The sequence below is a fragment of the Oncorhynchus clarkii genome, chromosome 22, assembly GCF_045791955.1.
Source record: "Oncorhynchus clarkii lewisi isolate Uvic-CL-2024 chromosome 22, UVic_Ocla_1.0, whole genome shotgun sequence".
Taxonomy (NCBI): Eukaryota; Metazoa; Chordata; class Actinopteri; order Salmoniformes; family Salmonidae; genus Oncorhynchus; species Oncorhynchus clarkii.
This window is the reverse complement of record NC_092168.1, coordinates 48,775,279-48,783,042: the sequence shown is the minus strand read 5'-3', so window position 1 is coordinate 48,783,042 and position 7,764 is coordinate 48,775,279.

Genomic DNA, 7,764 nt, shown 5'->3' with positions numbered 1-7,764 from the left:
ACACTGACTCCCAGCCCTGATACTCTCTGTGAGGACAGTAAAACACACTGACTCCCAGCCCTGATACTCTCTGTGAGGACAGTAAAACACACTGACTCCCAGCCCTGATACCCTCTGTGAGGACAGTAAAACACACTGACTCCCAGCCCTGATACCCTCTGTACAGTAAAACACACAGACTCCCAGCACTGATACTCTCTGTGAGGACAGTAAAACACACTGACTCCCAGCCCTGATACCCTCTGTGAGGACAGTAAAACACACTGACTCCCAGCCCTGATACTCTCTGTGAGGACAGTAAAACACACTGACACCCAGCCTTGATACTCTCTGTGAGGACAGTAAAACACACTGACTCTCAGCCCTGATACTCTCTGTGAGGACAGTAAAACACACTGACTCCCAGCCCTGAAACTCTCTGGACAGTAAAACACATTGACTCCAAGCCCTGATACTCTCTGTGAGGACAGTAAAACACACTGACTCCCAGCCCTGATACTCTCTGTGAGGACAGTAAAACACACTGACTTCCAGCCCTGATACTCTCTGGACAGTAAAACACACTGACACCCAGCCTTGATACTCTCTGTGAGGACAGTAAAACACACTGACTCCCAGCCCTGATACTCTCTGTGAGGACAGTAAAACACACTGACTCCCAGCCCTGATACTCTCTGTGAGGACAGTAAAACACACTGACTCCCAGCCCTGATACTCTCTGTGAGGACAGTAAAACACTCCCAGCCCTGAAACCCTTTGGACAGTAAAACACACGACTCCCAGCCCTGATACCCTCTGGACAGTAAAACACACTGACTCCCAGCCCTGATACTCTCTGTGAGGAAAGTAAAACACACTGACTCCCAGCCGTGAAACTCTCTGGACAGTAAAACACATTGACTCCAAGCCCTGATACTCTCTGTGAGGACAGTAAAACACACTGACTCCCAGCCCTGATACTCTCTGTGAGGACAGTAAAACACACCGACTCCCAGCCCTGATACCCTCTGGACAGTAAAACACACTGACTCCCAGCCCTGATACTCTCTGTGAGGACAGTAAAACACACTGACTCCCAGCCCTGATACTCTCTGGACAGTAAAACACACTGACACCCAGCCCTGATACTCTCTGTGAGGACAGTAAAACACACTGACTCCCAGCCCTGATACCCTCTGGATAGTAAAACACACTGACTCCCAGCCCTGAAACTCTCTGGACAGTAAAACACATTGACTCCAAGCCCTGATACTCTCTGTGAGGACAGTAAAACACACTGACTCCCAGCCCTGATACTCTCTGTGAGGACAGTAAAACACACCGACTCCCAGCCCTGATACTCTCTGGACAGTAAAACACACTGACTCCCAGCCCTGATACTCTCTGTGAGGACAGTAAAACACACTGACTTCAAGCCCTGATACTCTCTGGACAGTAAAACACACTGACACCCAGCCTTGATACTCTCTGTGAGGACAGTAAAACACACTGACTCCCAGCCCTGATACTCTCTGTGAGGACAGTAAAACACACTGACTCCCAGCCCTGATACTCTCTGTGAGGACAGTAAAACACACTGACTCCCAGCCCTGATACTCTCTGTGAGGACAGTAAAACACACTGACTCCCAGCCCTGATACCCTCTGTGAGGACAGTAAAACACACTGACTCCCAGCCCTGATACCCTCTGTACAGTAAAACACACAGACTCCCAGCACTGATACTCTCTGTGAGGACAGTAAAACACAATGACTCCCAGCCCTGATACCCTCTGTGAGGACAGTAAAACACACTGACTCCCAGCCCTGATACTCTCTGTGAGGACAGTAAAACACACTGACACCCAGCCTTGATACTCTCTGTGAGGACAGTAAAACACACTGACTCTCAGCCCTGATACTCTCTGTGAGGACAGTAAAACACACTGACTCCCAGCCCTGAAACCCTTTGGACAGTAAAACACACTGACTCCCAGCCCTGATACCCTCTGTACAGTAAAACACACAGACTCCCAGCACTGATACTCTCTGTGAGGACAGTAAAACACACTGACTCCCAGCCCTGATACCCTCTGTGAGGACAGTAAAACACACTGACTCCCAGCCCTGATACTCTCTGTGAGGACAGTAAAACACACTGACTCCCAGCCCTGATACCCTCTGGACAGTAAAACACACTGACTCCCAGCCTTGAAACTCTCTGGACAGTAAAACACACTGACTCCCAGCCCTGATACTCTCAGTGAGGACAGTAAAACACACTGACTTCCAGCCCTGATACTCTCTGTGAGGACAGTAAAACACACTGACTCCCAGACCTGATACTCTCAGTGAGGACAGTATAACACACTGACTCCCAGCCCTGATACTCTCAGTGAGGACAGTAAAACACACTGACTCCCAGCCCTGATACTCTCAGTGAGGACAGTAAAACACACTGACTCCCAGCCCTGATACTCTCAGTGAGGACAGTAAAACACACTGACTCCCAGCCTTGATACCCTCTGGACAGTAAAACACACTGACTCCCAGCCCTGATACTCTCTGTGAGGACAGTAAAACACACTGACTCCCAGCCCTGATACCCTCTGGACAGTAAAACACACTGACTCCCAGCCCTGATACCCTCTGGACAGCAAAACACGCTGACTCCCAGCCCTGATACCCTCTGGACAGTAAAACACACTGACTCCCAGCCCTGATACTCTCTGTGAGGACAGTAAAACACACTGACTCCCAGCCCTGATACTCTCTGGACAGTAAAACACACTGACTCCCAGCCCTGATACTCTCTGTGAGGACAGTAAAACACACTGACCCCCAGTCCTGATACTCTCTGTGAGGACAGTAAAACAGACTGACTCCCAGCCCTGATACCCTCTGGACAATAAAACACACTGACTCCCAGCCCTGATACCCTCTGTGAGGACAGTAAAACACACTGACTCCCAGCCCTGATACCTTCTGTGAGGACAGTAAAACACACTGACTCCCAGTCCTGATACTCTCTGTTTGGACAGTAACTCCCAGCCCTGACACTCTCTTGACAGTAAAACACACTGACTCCCAGCCCTGCTACCCTCTGGACAGTTAAACACACTGACTCCCAGCCCGGAGTTTCTGTCCTCACAGAGAGTATCAGGGCTGGGGGTCAGTGTGTTTTACTGTCCTCACAGAGGGTATCATGGCTGGGAGCTACTGTCCTCACAGAGGGCATCAGGGCTGGGGGTCAGTGTGTTTTACTGTCCAGAGTGTATCAGGGCTGGGAGTCTGTCTGTTTTACTGTCCTCACATAGGGTATCAGGGCTGGGAGTTACTGTCCTCACAGAGGGCATCAGGGCTGGGAGTCAGTGTGTTTTACTGTCCTCACAGAGGGTATCAGGGCTTGGAGTCAGTGTGTTTTACTGTCCAGAGAGTATCAGGGCTTGGAGTCAGTGTGTTTTACTGTCCAGAGAGTATCAGGGCTGGGAGTCAGTAAACTTACACATACAGAAGTTTCAAAACAATAAAGACATTACAAATGTCATATTATATATATATATATATATATATATATATATATATATATATATATATATATATATATATATATATATATATATATATATATTACAGTGTTGTAACAATGTACAAATCTTTCAAGTACACAAGGGAAAATAAATAAGCATAAATATGGGTTGTATTTACAATGGTGTTTGTTCTTCACTGGTTGCCCTTTACTTGTGGCAACAGGTCACAAATCTTGCTGCTGTGATGAAACACTGTGGAATTTCACCCAGTAGATATGGGAGTTTATCAAAATTGGGGTTGTTTTCAAATTCTTTGAGGGAAATATGTCTCTCTAATATCACCATACATTGGGCAGGCGGTTAGGAAGTGCAGCTCAGTTTCCACCTCATTTTGTGGGCAGTGAGCACATAGCCTGTCTTCTCTTGTGAGCCATGTCTGCCTACGGCCTACTGCCTATGTGCTCTATGAGTCTGTACATAGTCAAAGCTTTCCTTAAGTTTGGTTCAGTCACAGTGGTCAGGTATTCTGCCACTGTGTATTAAGGCCAAATAGCATTCTAGTTTGCTCTGTTTTTTTGTTAATTATTTCCAATGTGTGAAGTAATTATCTTTTTGTTTTCTAATGATTTGGTTGGGTCTAATTGTTGGGTCTAATTGTGCTGTTGTCCTGGGGCTCTGTAGGGTGTGTTTGTGTTTGTGAACAGAGCCCCAGGACCAGTTTGCTTAGGGGACTCTTCTCCAGGTTCGTCTCTCTGTAGGTAATGGCTTTGTTATGGAAGGTTTGGGAATCGCTTTCTTTTAGGTGGTTGTAGAATAGCTGGGGTATCAGGGCTGGGAGTCAGTGTGTTTTACTGTCCTCACAGAGGGTATCAGGGCTGGGAGTTACTGTCCTTTTCTGGATTTTGATAATTACTTCCTATTAGGTGGTTGATAATTAGCGGGCATCGGCCTAATTCTGCTCTGCATGCATTATTTGGTGTTCTACGTTGTACACAGAGGATATTTTTGCAGAATTCTGCATGCAGAGTCTCAATTTTTGTGTTTGTCCCATTTTGTGAAGTCTTGGTTGGTGAGCGGACACCAGACCTCACAACCGTAAAGGGCAATGGGCTCTATGACTGATTCAAGTATTTTTAGCCAGATTCTAATTGGTATGTTGAAATGTATGTTCCTTTTGATGGCATAGAATGCCCTTCTTGCCTTGTCTCTCAGATCGTTCACAGCTTTGTGGAAGTTACCTGTGGCGCTGATGTTTAGGCCAAGGTATGTATAGTTTTTTGTGTGCTCTAGGGCAACAGTGTCTAGAAGGAATTTGTATTTGTGGTCCTGGTGACTGGACCTTTTTTGGAACACCATTATTTTTGTCTTACTGAGATTTACTGTCAGGGCCCAGGTCTGACAGAATCTGTGCAGAAGATCTAGGTGCTGCTGTAGGCCCTCCTTGGTTGGTGACAGAAGCACCAGATCATCAGCAAACAGTAGACATTTGACTTCGGATTCTAGTAGGGTGAGGCCGGGTGCTGCAAACTTTCCTAGTGCCCGCGCCAATTTGTTGATATATATGTTGAAGAGGGTGGGGCTTAAGCTGCATCCCTGTCTCACCCCACGACCCTGTGTGAAGAAATGTGTGTTTTTTGCCAATTTTAACCTCACACTTGTTGTTTGTGTACATGGATTTTATAATGTTGTATGTTTTACCCCCAACACCACTTTCCATCAATTTGTACAGCAGACACTCATGCCAAATTGAGTAGAAGGCTTTTTTGAAATCAACAAAGCATGAGAAGACTTTGCCTTTGTTTTGGTTTGTTTGGTTGTCAATTAGGGTGTGTAGGGTGAATACATGGTCTGTTGTACGGTAATTTGGTAAAAAGCCAATTTGACATTTGCTCAGTACATTGTTTTCATTGAGTTAATGTACGAGTCTGTTGTTCATGATAATTCAGAGGATTTTCCCAAGGTTACTGTTGACGCATATTCCACGATAGTTATTGGGGTCAAATTTGTCTCCACTTTTGTGGATTGGGGTGATCAGACCTTGGTTCCAAATGTTGGGGAAGATGCCAGAGCTAAGGATGATGTTAAAGAGTTTTAGTGTAGCCAATTGGAATTTGTTGTCTGTATATTTGATCATTTCATTAAGGATACCATCAACACCACAGGCCTTTTTGGGTTGGAGGGTTTTTATTTTGTCCTGTAACTCATTCAAGGTAATTGGAGAATCCAGTGGGTTCTGGTAGTCTTTAATAGTTGATTCTAAGATTTGTATTTGATCATGTATATGTTTTTGCTCTTTATTCTTTGTTGTAGAGCCAAAAAGGTTGGAGAAGTGGTTTACCCATACATCTCCATTTTGGATAGATAATTCTTCGCGTTGTTGTTTGTTTAGTGTTTTCCAATTTTCCCTGTCTGTCTGTCTGTCTGTCTCTCTCTCTCAATCCAAATCAATTCAAGGGGCTTTATTGGCATGGGAAACATGTGTTAACATTGCCAAAGCAAGTGAGGTAGATAATATACAAAAGTGAAATAAACAATAAAAATTAACAGTAAACATTACACATTCAGAAGTTTCAAAACAATAAAAGACATTACAAATGTCATATTATATATACACAGTGTTTTAACAGTGTACAAATGGTTAAAGTACACAAGGGAAAATAAATAAGCATAAATATGGGTTGTATTTACAATGGTGTTTGTTCTTCACTTGGGTCCCTTTACTTGTGGCAACAGGTCACAAATCTTGCTGCTGTGATGGCACACTGTGGTATTTCACCCAGTAGATATGGGAGTTTATCAAAATTGGATTTGTTCTCTGTCTGTCTGTCTGTCTGTCTGTCTGTCTGTCTGTCTGTCTGTCTGTCCGTCCGTCTCTCTCTCTCTGTCTCTCTGTCGCTCTCTCTCTGTCGCTCTCTCTCTGTCGCTCTCTCTCTCTCTCTCTCTCTCTCTAGGACCTGGGCGTAGCCCTGAGGAACCCCAGTCTGAATCTACTGCTCCACACCAGGGATGACTTACACCGTCTCTGTCATTTCCCAGACCGCACTGGGGCCTCCCCCCTCTTTTATGGCACACACATGCATACACACACGAACACAAACACACACACACACACACACACACACACACTGATACACTAATGTATCAGGCCAAGCTGATGTCATTCACATAAATCTTTTTGTAATATGTTGGTGCACATGGAGAAAGAAACAGCGGAAGCCAATTTCCTTGATAAATAATGAAATAGAATAGTGCAGGTCTGATTGCTGACTGACTGGGGAATGTAGAGGATAATAAATAGCATAGTGGAGTGCAGAATGATGAATGGAAGGAGATTTGTACATTTCGAGACATGGTCCCTTTACAAAGAGAAAGCGAGAGAGACTAATAATGACCCCCATCTCACCGACACAGTTTTTTTTTTTAGGACAGCTGCGAGGCCCAGTGTGAACTAGCGTTAGTCACGTATGAAGAGTTTTGCAGAGTGGAAGAGGCCAAACACATTCCCTTCCACTGACAGCCCAGCCCTGATCTTTTGACGAATTATTACCAACAGCAAAAAAGCTGATCTGATTGGTCATATTAGGGGGGAAAAGGTTAAGAATTAGGCTGCCTGTGTAAACCAACGCTTTATATATGAACTAGATTACTTATATGGGGGCGCTGTGTTGAAGCCACCACACCTCTATCTTGGTAATTCCGTCACCATTGTAAAAAAATATATTTTGGAAGCTAATGTCTACATTTTTGCCACACCTTAGTGCCTACTTTGAAATTATATGACGTGACCTAAATAAAAAAAAAATTAAAATGTAAACATGTAAAAAAAGAAAGATCCTTTAATGGGCCCAGTTGTCACGCCCTGGCCTTAGTATTTTGAAAACCGTAACACCAGTGCAGTGAAAAACGACCCTCAAAGCAAAAGTTCTGAATACTTATGTAAATAAACTATTTCTGAATTAAAAAAAAAAATATATATATATATATATATATATATATTATATATATATAATATATATATACAAAAAAATGTCTAAAAACCTGTTTGTTTTCTTCACTTTGTTATTATGGGTTATTGTGTGTAGATTGTTTGAGAAGAGTGTCTAAGTGTTTAACTCTCTGATTCAAAACAAGAGGCTATGCTTCTCCTACTGAGGAGATCCAATATGGCCGACCAGTGGCATCAAAGCCTCTCAATGGCCAACGCAGAGCTATCAGCTATCCAGAGTTTATATACATCGTTGGTGTGAACACAGCCC